Source organism: Pleurodeles waltl, chromosome 11 (genome assembly GCF_031143425.1).
Source record: "Pleurodeles waltl isolate 20211129_DDA chromosome 11, aPleWal1.hap1.20221129, whole genome shotgun sequence".
Classification (NCBI taxonomy): domain Eukaryota; kingdom Metazoa; phylum Chordata; class Amphibia; order Caudata; family Salamandridae; genus Pleurodeles; species Pleurodeles waltl.
In genome coordinates, this window is record NC_090450.1 from 999,060,071 (window position 1) to 999,074,013 (window position 13,943).

Below are 13,943 nucleotides of genomic sequence, written 5' to 3' on the forward strand. Positions count from 1 at the left end.
CAACCCAACCTCAGGGAGATTTTGTCTGTGCTAATGTTGCCGTGGATGTCGAGGCTTACACTTCCCCGCAGGGACCGCTTTGTATTTTTGACTGATTTACCCAGGTCCACGGGTGACAGGGTCTGCCTCTTATGTTTAACATATTCTGAGGGCATTACCGGCTGAAACATGTTGATCACTGGGTGGTGGAACTCCTTGGGTGGAAAACTCATTGATCCATCCCGCATGCCCAATATATTGTTTTAGCCATGTCAGGGATGTTTACTACCATTAGAAAATCGATTTAGCAACTCCAGACATTTTTGTTTTCTCTTCAAGTCCTTCTGTTTCAAAACACATTCAAAGGAGTATATCTAGTGGTCCCCCCCCCTTAAAGAAGTGGGGTCAAGCTCACCAAGGAATGTGAGCTGAGCGTGTCATCTCTGAGTGAGCTGAACATGTGCCATCTCTGAGTGAGCTGAGTGTGCCACCTCTTAGGGAGCTGATTGTGTGCCATGTCTGAGTGAGCTGAACATATGGCATCTCTGAGTGAGCTGAGTGTGCCACCTCTTAGTGAGCTAAGTGTGTGCCACTACATCTGAATGTCTACTACCTGTAAATGAGCTGTGTACCATCTTTGAGAGAGCTGAGTGTGCCATCTCTGAGTGAGCTGAGTGTGCCACCTTTTAGTGAGCTGAATGTGTGCCATCTTTGAGTGAGCTGAACATGTGCAATCTCGGAGTGAGCTGAGTGCGCCACCTCTTAGTGAGCTAAGTGTGTGCCACTGCTACATTATCTGAATGTGTACTACCTGTAAATGAGCTGAGTGTGTATCATCTTTGAGAGAGCTGATTGTGCCACCTCTGAGTGAGCTGAACATATGCCACTTCTGAGTGTGATGAGTGTGTGGCACTGCTACGTCACCTGACTGTGCACTACCTGAGCTGAGTGTTTACCATCCTTGAGTGGGCTGAGTGTGTCACCTCTTAGTGAACTGAATGTGTGCCATCTCTGAGTGAGCTGAACATGTGCCATCTCTGAGTGAGCTGAGTGTGCCTCCTCTTAGTGAGCTAAGTGTGTGCCACTGCTACATTGTCTGAATGTGTACTGCCTGTAAATGAGCTGAGTGTGTACCATCTTTGAGAGAGCTGAGTGTGCCACCTCTGAGTGAGCCGAACATGTGCCATCTCTGAGTGAGCTGAACATATGCCACTTCTGAGTGAGATGAGTGTGTGGCACTGCTACGCCACCTGACTGTGCACTACCTGAGCTGAGTGTTTACCATCCTTAAGTGGGCTGAGTGTGTCACCTCTTAGTGAACTGAATGTGTGCCATCTCTGAGTTAGCTGAACGTGTGCCACCTCTGAGTGAGCTGAGTGTGCCACCTCTTAGTGAGCTAAGTGTGTGCCACTACATCTGAATGTCCACTACCTGTAAATGAGCTGAGTGTGTCCCATCTTTGAGAGAGCTGAGGGTGCCACCTCTGAGTGAGCCGAACATGTGCCATCTCTGAGTGAGCTGAACATATGCCACTTCTGAGTGAGATGAGTGTGTGGCACTGCTACGCCACCTGACTGTGCACTACCTGAGCTGAGTGTTTACCATCCTTAAGTGGGCTGAGTGTGTCACCTCTTAGTGAACTGAATGTGTGCCATCTCTGAGTTAGCTGAACGTGTGCCACCTCTGAGTGAGCTGAGTGTGCCACCTCTTAGTGAGCTAAGTGTGTGCCACTACATCTGAATGTCCACTACCTGTAAATGAGCTGAGTGTGTCCCATCTTTGAGAGAGCTGAGGGTGCCACCTCTGAGTGAGCCGAACATGTGCCATCTCTGAGTGAGCTGAGTGTGCCACCTTTTAGGGAGCTGATTGTGTGCCATCTCTGAGTGAGCTGAGTGTGCCACCTTTTAGGGAGCTGATTGTGTGCCATCTCTGAGTGAGCTGATAGTGTACCACAGCTCAGTCAGCTGAAGGTATACTGCCTGTAGATGAGCTGAGTATGTACCATCTTAGAGTGAGCTGAGTGTGTGCCACCTCTGAGATGTTACACTGTATGGTCTTCGGAGAGGTAAACACCCATGTATCCCCCCTCAGACTCTCCACAAAAGTTGAACTGATGCTGCCTCTTCAGTTATCACACACCTCTCAGAGGTGGGCAATTCTGAGTGCTTAATTTGAGCGGTGGTTGCAGGTGGCCCATCGGCACTCGTTTTAGGGGACTGACACTTATTTTTCCTCTCTACCTAGCAAATGGGGAAAAGACCCATAACTTAGGAACCCGCGTATTGCTAATGTCAGACACAGGAGGTCCCCCAGGGGGAAGTGTAGCCCTTGACTTCCACGGCACTGTATTTTGTATGAAGAGCGAGTGCGAAGGAAGGAAATAGTATTAAAATAATATGGTTTTATTAAGGTTGAAACACAATTGTAATGACATCAATTGTATCAGGTGCTCCAGTTTGTTTTCGGCGCAGTGCAAGGCGATAATGTGAAAAAACTGTGCAAGTGCTATATACATATATACATATGCAACTGGAGAGATTTGTTGTGCTGTCATGGAAAGGAACAGCCGCCCAGTGTGGACCACAAGCAATCCTCATCAGACTTTGACCCAGAGCAAGAGAGAGAAAAGCAACAATGGGGAAAAGGAGTAAGGGAAAACAGAAAAACAATGACAAAAAATAAATCAGGGATGAAAAAGAAACTTGGAGAATGAGATAAAGGGCATGAAGTGTCTGGTGCTGGACTAAAGAGGCATGTGGTAGATTCAAGGGACAGACTTGGCATTTGCCACCTGTGAAATTCAATAAGTCCAGGCAAGCGTTTCTGAAGAAGAAACAGTCATGGTTGCTGCCAGAAAGGGGTAAAATACAGCCGGTGGAGAGTTTCTAAGTGCGCATGTCAGTGTGACTGACCTCGGACAGAAGGAGAAACTGACATGTGCACTTGGAGGAGGCTGACTCCGCCCTGCTCTATGAAAGCGGAAAAATAAAGGGATAATAAAATACTTTTATTATCCCTTTATTTTTCTGCTTTCAGCAGTAGGGCAACGCTCCTCCGCTAGGTACTGAACCATGGCATATGTGATGACCCTGTAGGAAGCGCAGCCTCCACCAGAACACCAGGGAGGGCAGTATGAGCACTGTGGAGGAAACCTGTGTACATGATGAAGTACCGCCCTCCAGAAATAAAAGAGCCATTGCTGAAGATCGCACCCGCCCTTGAGTACTCAACCCTTTGTTTAATTAAATTATAGAAGCCAGTTTTAATTAGATGGACTGTGTTTGATGTAAGAGGGAGTGGTGAGGAATACCAATGCCAGCTCTTCATTGGCAATGCCAGGCAGAGAGTTATTGTCAGGTAGGAGCCATCTGGAGGCCTCTGCTTCATAAAGGTCACAGAGAGGAAGAGAGAGGAAACAGGGTCTGTGTGTAACCTGAAGCTCAGAGGAGGAGAGGTGTGTGTAATCCAGGCCTGTGGAGAATACTCCCAGACTCAGCATACACCACAGGAGAGATGGGTGTAAGACAGCTCTGTGGGCTAATGCACCTTCTGCAGATAGAGGTCTATACCTTACATAATGTGCACTCACTGAGAGGAAACAGGGTCTGTGTGTAACCTGAAGCTCAGAGGAGGAGACGTGTGTGTGATCCAGGCCTGTGGAGAATACTGCCAGACTCAGCATACACCACAGGAGAGATGGGTGTGAGACAGCTCTGTGGGCTAATGCACCTGCTGCAGATAGAAGTCTATAACCTCACATAGCCTACACTCACCCAGAGGAAACAGGGTCTGTGTGTAACCTGAAGCTCAGAGGAGGCGAGGCGTGTGTGATCCAGGCCTGTGGAGAATACTGCCAGACTCAGCATACACCATAGGAGAGATGGGTGTGAGACAGCTCTGTGGGCTAATGCACCTGCTGCAGATAGAAGTCTATAACCTCACATAACCTATTCTCCCTGAGAGGAAACAGGGTCTTGTGTAACCGGAACCTCAGAGGAGGCGAGGCGTGTGTGATCCAGTCCTGTGGAGAATACTCCCAGGCTCAGCATACACCACAGGAGAGATGGGTGTAAGACAGCTCTGTGGGCTAATGCACCTGCTGCAGATAGAGGTCTATACCTTACACAGTGTGCACTCACCGAGAGGAAACAGGGTCTGTGTGTAACCTGAAGCTCAGAGGAGGAGCGGTGTGTGTGATCCAGGTCTGTGGAGAATACTGCCAGACTCAGCATACACCGTAGGAGAGATGGGTGTGAGACAGCTCTTTGGGCTAAGGCACCTGCTGCAGAAAGAAGTCTATACCTTACATACAATAATGTGCACTCACTGAGAGGAAACAGGGTCTGGTGTAACCTGAAGCTCAGAGGAGGAGCGGTGTGTGTGATTCAGGCCTGTGGAGAATACTGCCAGACTCAGCATACACCACAGGAGAGATGGGTGTAAGACAGCTCTGTGAGCTAATGCACCTGAGGCAGATTGAACTGAATAACTTTACACTCACTGAGATGAAGGGGGGCTAGGAAATGTCTGATCCAGGCCTGGTGAAGAATAACACCAGAGCTAGCATACACCACAGGAAAGATAGCAGTAAGATAGCTCCATTGGCTAATGCACCTGCTGCTGTTAACAGAAGTGTGTGTCCTTACACTCACTCCGGGAGAGAGGAGAGGCAGTGTCTGATCTAGGTCTGTGGACAATATTTTCAGAGGGAGCAAACACCACAGTAATTGGCACTAAGATAGCTTGGTGGGCTAATGCACTTGCTACAGAAGGAAGTGTATCACCTTACACTCACTTTTAGAAAGAGAGGTGAGGCAGTTTACAATATAGGCAGCGGCGGCCACCGCATATGTCAAGGGGGGGGTGACGGCGGACGACGGGTGCAATAAAAATAAAATTAAAAAAACACCTTCTCTGTCACTCTCACGCCACTGTCTTCTGCCACCTCGCTGCTCTTGTGGGGACACCAGCACAGGCTCCCCAGCAATACTGGCATTGCTTACATGCTAAACATAGCATGTAAATAGCGTCATCCGAGCAGCAGTCTCTGCTGCTAAGACACAAGCCTGGAGTCTGTGCTATTTCTCCAGCCCGGCTGTGTACACAGCCGTCCTGGAGAAACCTAAGTGCGCATGTGTGTTTGGCCGGCCTCAGACGGCCGGCCAAACACACATGAGCACTTAGTGCACTCTCCCACCTCCCCGTGGTCCAGCCGCCCCCTCCCTGCACCTGCTGGCTAAGTCATCAGATAAAAATTATGATGAAAAATAAAACGATAGCAAGCTATCGTTTTATTTTTCATCTGCTGGCTCAGCCATGGGGCGACACACCTCCGCCACTGCAGAGGAGCCGCCCCTGGATGTAGGCCTGTGGAGAATATTGTCAGAGTGTGAGTATACACCACAGGAGACGGAAGTCCCATAGTTTGGTGAGAAAAAAGTATATAACCTTACACACACTGGGAGAAAGCGAGGTGAAAATGTGCCTGATTCAAGCCTGATGGGTAATACTACCAGAAAGGGTATATTACATAAGACATGGCTGTAAGATAGTTCTTTGGGGTCCGGCATCTGCAGCAGATAGAAGTGAATAACTTGAAGGTCGCTGGGAAGAAGGGAGGAGAAGTGGTGTCTGTACAACATAAGACATGACACTAAGGCCCTCATTACAACTGTGGCGGTAAATGCTGCCTACCGCCGTGCTGACGGCTGCCAACATACCGTGCCTGCGGTGGTATTCCGCTACATGTATTATGACCCACACAGAGAATTCCGCCACTATACAGACACCCACCCAAGTCCCCCAGCCCAAAGGTCAGTGATAAACTGGCGATAGCAAAACCCACACCATTACGCCAACAGGAATACACCCACAGTATCATGACCCACGAATCACCGAAGAGGGCTTTTAAAAGCGGTAAACCATTGGCGGTGCACACCGCTGTGCTCAAAATACACACACATTTACAAACCACCACCACATTGGACAATTCAAACTACACACACCTGACACATATACACACACCACACCCACACACTCACACCACTATCCACAACCCTTTCAACGAAAAACAAGATTGCTAACACAGAAAGACACAAGCCAGGAGCACCCACTCAATCTGAGCCACAGAACACCGTCACCCATACACCATCCACACACATCACAGCATACACCCCAACACATCACCTCACACATCACCCCACACATCCTTACACATATCACTCACACCATATCCACGGTACCCGAAAGACAGCCCAGGTTTTCAGAGGAGGAGCTAAGGGTCATGGTGGAGGAAATCATCTGGGTAGAGCCACAGCTATTCGGATCACAGGTGCAGCAGATGTCCATTGCTAGGAAGATTGAGCTATGGCGGGGAATCGTGGACAGGGTCAACGCCGTGGGACAGGACCCCAGAACAAGGGATGACATCAGGAAGAGGTGGAATGATCTACGGGGAAGGTGTGTTTCACGGCTGCAAGACACCAGGTAGCAGTACAGAGGACGGGCGGAGGACCCCCACCTCCTCCCCCACAACTAATAACATGGGAGGAGCAAGTCTTGACAATAATGCATCCTGAGGGCCTCGCAGGAGTAGCTGGAGGATTGGACTCTGGTAAGTCAAAATTGTACTACTTTATCCCCCCACACTACCTGCATGCCATCACAAACTCCTACCCCTATCCTCACCACCACCACTCCACCACCTCACACATACCCCACCATCACAACCCACCCATCCCAATACTAAGCCCTGCATGTAACACCAATGCATGGACCCCCAACACAGACCTGCATGGACACCTATCACCACAGCATGCCCAGTAAAGAGACTCACCCAGCCCACAAAGTCACCGCTCACACAAGGCCAAGCTGACAGGGAAATCACAATCATACAGGGAAACACACCCATGCACAAGATGGCACACTAAGATACAATAACACTGCATTTGCACCCCCACAGGACCCATACTCAACGTCACTGGAGAGGAGGTGCCAGCTACATCCAGTCCCCCCGAAGAAGCCCACAGTGACGACAGCAGCACTGCACGCCTGGATCAGGATGACCAACCTGACCCATCAGGGACCTCTGGACAGTCGGTTCCCCTGCCACAGTCCCAACCCACCACAGAGTCTCTCCCCTCAGGAAACACCAGCACAGCACCCACCCAGCAGGCCCATGCCACTGTCCCCAGGGCACATCAATCAGCAGTGTGTCCACCACTACAGGGACCTCCGGCAACCCCACAAACCCAGGACGATCAGGGACCTGGGGTCAGGGACCATGGGCACATGGTTCAGGGGACAGAGGCACAGGACAACAGAGAAGCTGGGTGGACTGCTGTGCAACAGGGGGAGGACAGTCCCAGGGAGCCCACTCTCCACCAGGCACTCTCCAACATCCTGGGAGCATACCACCATTCCCAGGAGACAATGGGCCAGATACTGGCCAAGTTGCAGGAGACCCAGTGGCTGCAGGAGGGACAGTATCTGGGGATCAGGGGTGACCTAAAAAAATCTACACCATCCTGGTCACCATTGCAGGGGTGCTGGCTGACATGGGTAAGACCATGAGGGAGGCAGTGGCACAACAACGGGCGCCTGACACTAGCCAAACCGATAAACAGCCTTCCATCTCCCCGGCGATAGTAGACAGGAGGCCCGCCACAGGAACAACAGGCCACCAGCACCCCACCCCCTGCAGAAGGAGAATCACCCTGCAAATGGTCCCTGCGATCCAGTCAGAAGCCAGAGAACATTCCCAAGACCCCCGCCAGGAAATAAGACTCTCCAGATTGTCACCTTTCTGTCCCACACTGTCACCCTGTCCACCTTGAACTGCCATTACTTCCTTTCCTATGCCCTATTGGACAATGCACTTGTGATACCAAGAGACTGGACTCTACCATGGACTTTACGCCACCATCAGCCCAGCCCATTGCACATCCCCCTCTACTTATGAGCACTTAATAAACACCCTTGGAACAAATACTAATCTGGAGTCTGTCAAATGATTCACATATGTATTAGTACAACATTATCAAAGCATTGCAACTCAAATGTACAGTGAAATATACTTTGGAATGACCTTTGGTGGACAGCAGTACACATAGTAGGAGCCAGAGTGGGGCCCAGAGATCTGAAAATAGAGATGCCAGTGCAGGGTACAGTCAGTGGCCATAGCCATAGGGAAACAGGCTGCCATGTAGAATGTCCAACAGAAAACTGAATTGTAAAGTGAACCTACAGTGTCTTACCTGTGTGTCACTGGAAGTACTGCTGAATTATATTGCTTCTGTTGTCAACATCTTCTTCCTCTGCCTCCTCTTCCTCACTGTCCACAGGCTCCACCGCTGCCACAAGACCATCTCCAGGCACATCCTCCTGCAGAAAAGACACCTGGCGTCTCGAGGTCAGGTTCTGCAACATGCAACATGCAACGATGATCTGGCACACCTTCTTGGGTGAGTAGAACAGGGAGCCACCTGTCAGATGGAGGCACTGGATCCTGACCTTCAGGAGGCCGAAGGTCCTTCAATAATCCTCCTTGTACGCCCAAGTGCCTCATTGTAATGTTCTTCTGCCCTTGTCCTGGCATTCCTCACTGGGGTCAGTATCCATGAGAGGTTGGGGTAACCAGAGTCACCTGCAAATATCCAGGGACAACGGTTAGACACACACTAACCCTTAGGGACAACCCCATACCCAGATACCTACTCATAGTGTGTGGGGACCTTGGGCTCACCTATTAACCACACCCGGTGCCTCTGGAGTTGGCCCATCACATATGGAATGCTGCTATTCCTCAAGATAAAGGTGTCATGCAAAGAGCTAGGATATTTGGCATTCACATTGGAGATGTACTGGTCTGCCAAACACACCATCTGCACATTCATAGAGTGATAGCTTTTTCTATTCCTGAAAACGTGTTCATTTCTCCGGGGGCAGGGTGGGGCAATGCCACATGTGTACCATCAATGGCACCAATGATGTTGGGGATATGTTTCAGGGCATAAAAGTCAGCTTTCACTGTGGCCAAATCCTCCACCTGGGGGAACACGATGTAGCTGCGCATGTGTTTCAGCAGGGCTGACAACACTCTAGTCAACACGTTGGAGAACATTGGCTGGGACATCCCTGATGCCATGGCCACTGTTGTTTGGAAAGAACCACTAGCCAGGAAATGGAGCACTGACAGGACCTGCACTAGAGGGGGGATACTTGTTGTCTGGCGAATATCTGACATCAGGTGTGACTCCAATTGTGCACACAGTTCTTGGATTGTGTCACAATCAAGTCTGTAGGTAATGATAATGTGTCTGTCCTCCATTGTCGCAAGGTCCACCAGGGGTCTGTACACGGGAGGATGCCGCCATCTCATATTCAGCCTCAGCGGTTGAACACTATGGAAGAAAACGGTGAGCAGAGGGTCATATTCCCACATCTATTGCACTAATGATGATTTGTTTACTTTACAGAAACAAGATGTGAATCCGACAATCAGTTGCTGTGCCAATGTCTGCTGTGACGCAGTTAGGTGCCATGCCCTGTGCACCCCTGAAATGGCGGCTGCCTGACCTGTGAGGAGGGACAAGCAGAAATGAGGTAATTCCGCTGGCGTTGTGCGCCGTTGCGGTAGGCGGCCAAAGACCGCCGTGCAATTTTGCATTGGTTATCATTGGGCCCTTTGGGTTCCAGGAGCCAATGGAGATGTCCGCCGGCGGTGATGGTACGCACCGTCGTGGACGTCACCGTCATTTTCTATCTCTTCACTCACTTGCTACCTGACCTTCAACAGGAGAGGACCTACACTGCAAGTGCTGCTATGACCTGTGTCTGGAAGCAACAAGGGCTCATGTGTCTGGGGAAAGGGCCCCTACCTTCACTGCAGAGGAGTTGGAGAAACTGGTGGATCGGGTCCTACCCCAGTACACGTTACTCTACAGTCCTCCAGACAAACAGGTGAGTACACTATGAGCATGATGAGTGGGCCATTAATGTATGGAGTGCTGTGTCTGTAAGCCACATGTGGGGGGGCAGCGGTGTCCTGGCCAGAGTGCTACATGTAAGGTGGTCAATGTATGTGCGTCAGGGGATGGGAGGGATATGGTGGGCCATGAGTGTGATGGTCCGGATGGTTGACTAATTCCCTTTTCTGCTGTCTTTTCCATGCAGGACCGCGCCCACCAGAAAAAGGGTATTTGGCGTGCCATCACCAAGGAGGTGCGGACCCTGGGGGTCTTTGACAGGCAGAGCACCCACTGCCGCAAAAGGTGGAAAGACCTGCGCCGCTGGGCAAAGAAGACAGCGGAGGCTCAGCTGGGGCTGGCCTCCCAACGAGGAAGCGGTGCCCGTCACTCCATGACCCCACTGATGTTCCGCATCCTGGCAGTGGCCTATCCAGAGTTGGATGGGTGCTTGAGGGCATCACAGCAGCCGCTAGGGGGTGAGTACTGAGTACTGATTCAGAATCCTGACTTTGTGTGCTTTAACAGGTACCTGGGTGGGGGGTGTGGGCTATGGGTGCCCCTAGACCAGGGCGAAGATGGCAGGGTAGGTCCCTTGTTGGGCAGGCACTGAAGCACTCCTACCCCAATAGTGTTAGTGGGCATCTACTACTGGGCAGGGTCCTGTGGGTTTCATATGTGCAGCTGATGGCGTTAGGCATTGTACCCCATGGGCTGGTGACTATCTTAGTAAATGGTTGGGCATGGCCTAGTGCATGGGGCTGCTCCCTGTGTGTTGTGGAGCACCACAACAGGGACAGGAGGGGAGACTACAGACGGTGACTCCTCCTCTGATGGAAGCTCCCTGGCCATGGTGGACACCTCTGTGCCCACCCCAACAACAGGTACAGCCGACACCCCCCCCTACCAGCACTGCCCTTCCATGAGCCCCTCAGCGTGTTTCCCGTGCCTGCTCAACCAGGAGGGTGGGTTTCTCCTTCGCCCTGGGCACCTCAGGCACTGCCCCAGTCTGCCCTGCTGCCCTCAGTAAGGAGGCTATTGACCTCCTGAGATCCATCACTGTTGGGCAGTCAACCATTCTGAATGCCATGCAGGGTGTTAAGAGGCATTTGCAACATACAAATGCATACCAGGAGGGCATTCACTCTGGCATGGCGGCCCAACAGAGAGCATTTCAGGCTCTGGCCTCCACACTGATGGCAGCCATTGTCCCGGTCTGTAGCCTCTCCCCTCCAACTTCCTCTGCCCAGTCCCATTCCCCTCAACCCCAGCCTATCCCAAGCACACCTTCAGACCAGCATTCACCCAAATCAACACAGAGAAGTGGCTCAGGCAAACACAAGCACCACACATCATCCCACAGGCAGTCACACAAGCACCATCCCCATGCAGACACACCAACATCCACTGCCTCCATTGTGTCCCCCTCCTCCTCGTAATCCACCTCCCTCCCAGTATCATCTCCACTCACACCTGCATGCACTACATCCTCATCCACTACATCCATCACCAGCACGCCCATCCCTACTCACCCCTCACTGGCAGTCACCACCCCTACATCCATGCACACGTCCCCTGTGTCCTTTCCCACTGTTTCTGTGACCCCTCCTCCCAAAGTACACAAATGCAAGCACCCAACAGCCATCCACTTCACAACAGCATCCAGCCCATGCACCTTCACCCAAACTCAGCAGACAGACACCTCCTACAACCACTCCCTCTTCCTCCACTCCCAAACCCTCTCCTTCTTCCCGCCCAGGGTGTCCAGAACCCAGGCCAGCACCTCAGCCACCAAGTCGGCGTCTGCTGTGGTACCTGCAACTCACAGAGGCTCAAAGGGGGCAACCGTCAGCCCAGCCAGTGTGCCACCAACCCCTGCAAATGACAAATCCATTCCGCCACTTGCCAAGGTGAAGAAGGGGACAGCATGCAGCAAGGGCAAGGAGCACGACCCACCCAGCAAGGCCTCCTCCAAAACACAAGCTGCCAGAGCCAAGGTCACAACAGCATCAGCCAAGGCGAGGAAGGGGCAGAAAACCTAAGGCAAGGCACTTCAGCCATCGGAGGCTGCAGATGAGCGCCTGATGCCCACCAGCACAACCGCCAGCCCCGCCACCTGCACAGAGGGCAGCACCACCAGCAGCCCGGCTGCAAGTACCGCTGCAAGCACCTCCACCTGCACCGCCGCTAGCACCACTACTGTCAGCAGCAGCATCCCCAGTGGGCAGCCGTCCAAGGCTGCAGGAGAAGGGCTGGAGCCTTCCTCCACCACTGGCAGCACCGGCACCTGCACCACATCAGCACCGCCAGCAGCCTCACCGCAAGCACTGCCACCTGCACTGCTGACAGTAGGACCACTACCAGCAGCAGTCCCAGTGGGCAGCTGTCTGAGGCTGCAGGAGACGGGCGGGAGACTCCCACCACCACTGGCAGCACACCTACCAGCACCGGCACTACCACCAGTTTGCAACCTTAGCCGCTGCAGGATGGAGTCTAGCCTTGTCTCCATGGACTATCATGCAACCTGGTCCCTGCAAATCTCGTGCCTCAGACACCCAGGTGAGGGAATGTGAACTTCCACACGCCAAGTGCTGCATCACTGGGCACAAGGCCCCCTCCAGAACCAGTGGAAGAAGGCATCCACTCAGCCCCACCTTGGCAGGATGAAGCACACTGGGCACAAGGCCCCCTCCAGAACCAGTGGAGATATGCATCCACTCACCCCCTCCTTGGCAGGATGAAGCACACTGGGCACAAGCCCCCCTCCAGAACCAGTGGAGAACCATCCACTAGAGGGACTGTGGCTTTGCACTTCCCAGGACCAAGCAGTGGGCAAACCACCCCCTAGAGAGACTGTGGCTTTGCACTCCCCAGGACCAAGCAGTGGGCAAACCACCCACTTGAGAGACTGTGGCTTTGCACTCCCCAGGACATCACTGTGGGCAAAGAGCCCCCTCCAGGAGCAGTGGCGTTGTCCCATCTTCAGGCTGAGGTGCCCCCCGTTCCCTGTCCCCCTGAGGTGCCTGTGTGTTTTCGACCTGATGCAGTGTTCTCTCCGTATTGAGGCAGGAGTCAAGTGTGGGCTTGGCCCATGATTTTTGGCCCAGTGGCCCACGGACATTTGGGAAGGACAATGTATGGCCTTATGTACATATTGTATGTTTTTGTAAATACTGTTTTTCTATTCATTACGTATATCTGCCTATTTCTAATATATCACTGATTTGACTCACTTCATTTTGTCCTTGTGTTCCTCCATGGGGCTACGGGGTGTAAATGTAATTTTGTTGCATGTGTTTGTGTGTATGCTGTTGTGGGTGAGGGTGGGGGTGGGTGTGTGGCGTGTTGCGTGTGTGTGTCACTCTCTTTTTACTTCCCCCTCTCCTGTGTACTAGGTGCAGTACTCACCATGGTCATCGCCGCCATCTTTGATGTTTTATCTGGTAGATGAGGAGGTAGACCAGCATGGGCAGGACCTGTAACTCAGGCTCCATGGCGTCCTGGTTCTTCGTTGAGTGTTGAGAGGTGAGTGGTTTCCCTTCTGTGTTCTGTTTCCGCCGTGCTTTTGATGGCGTTGGTACCGCCCCGGAAAAGCTGGCGGATTGGCGGGTTGTGATGGGGTGGGCGGTACATTGTCTTCCGCCTGTCTGTTGGCGGTTACCGCCACGGTGTTTATTGCTACCGCCGTGGCTGTCGGAGTGTTAAAGTGGCTGTCTGTGTTGGCAGTTTCTGCTGTGGTCATGACCCCATTTTTTTTACCGCCGGCCTGTTGTCGGTATTACTGCCGCTTTAACACCGACCGCTAGGGTTGTAATGAGGGCCTAAGTTAGCTCAGTGGGCTAAAGCATCTTCTGCAGATAGATGAGTGTAAAAAGCTGAAGACCACTGACTAAAGGTATCTTATCGATGCCAGGCTAGAGCGGTGCAGGAGGCGTGCGGGCTGAGGCACCTGTTGCTGAGTGGTTTGTATAACCTGAGGGTCACAGAGGTGAAGGAACG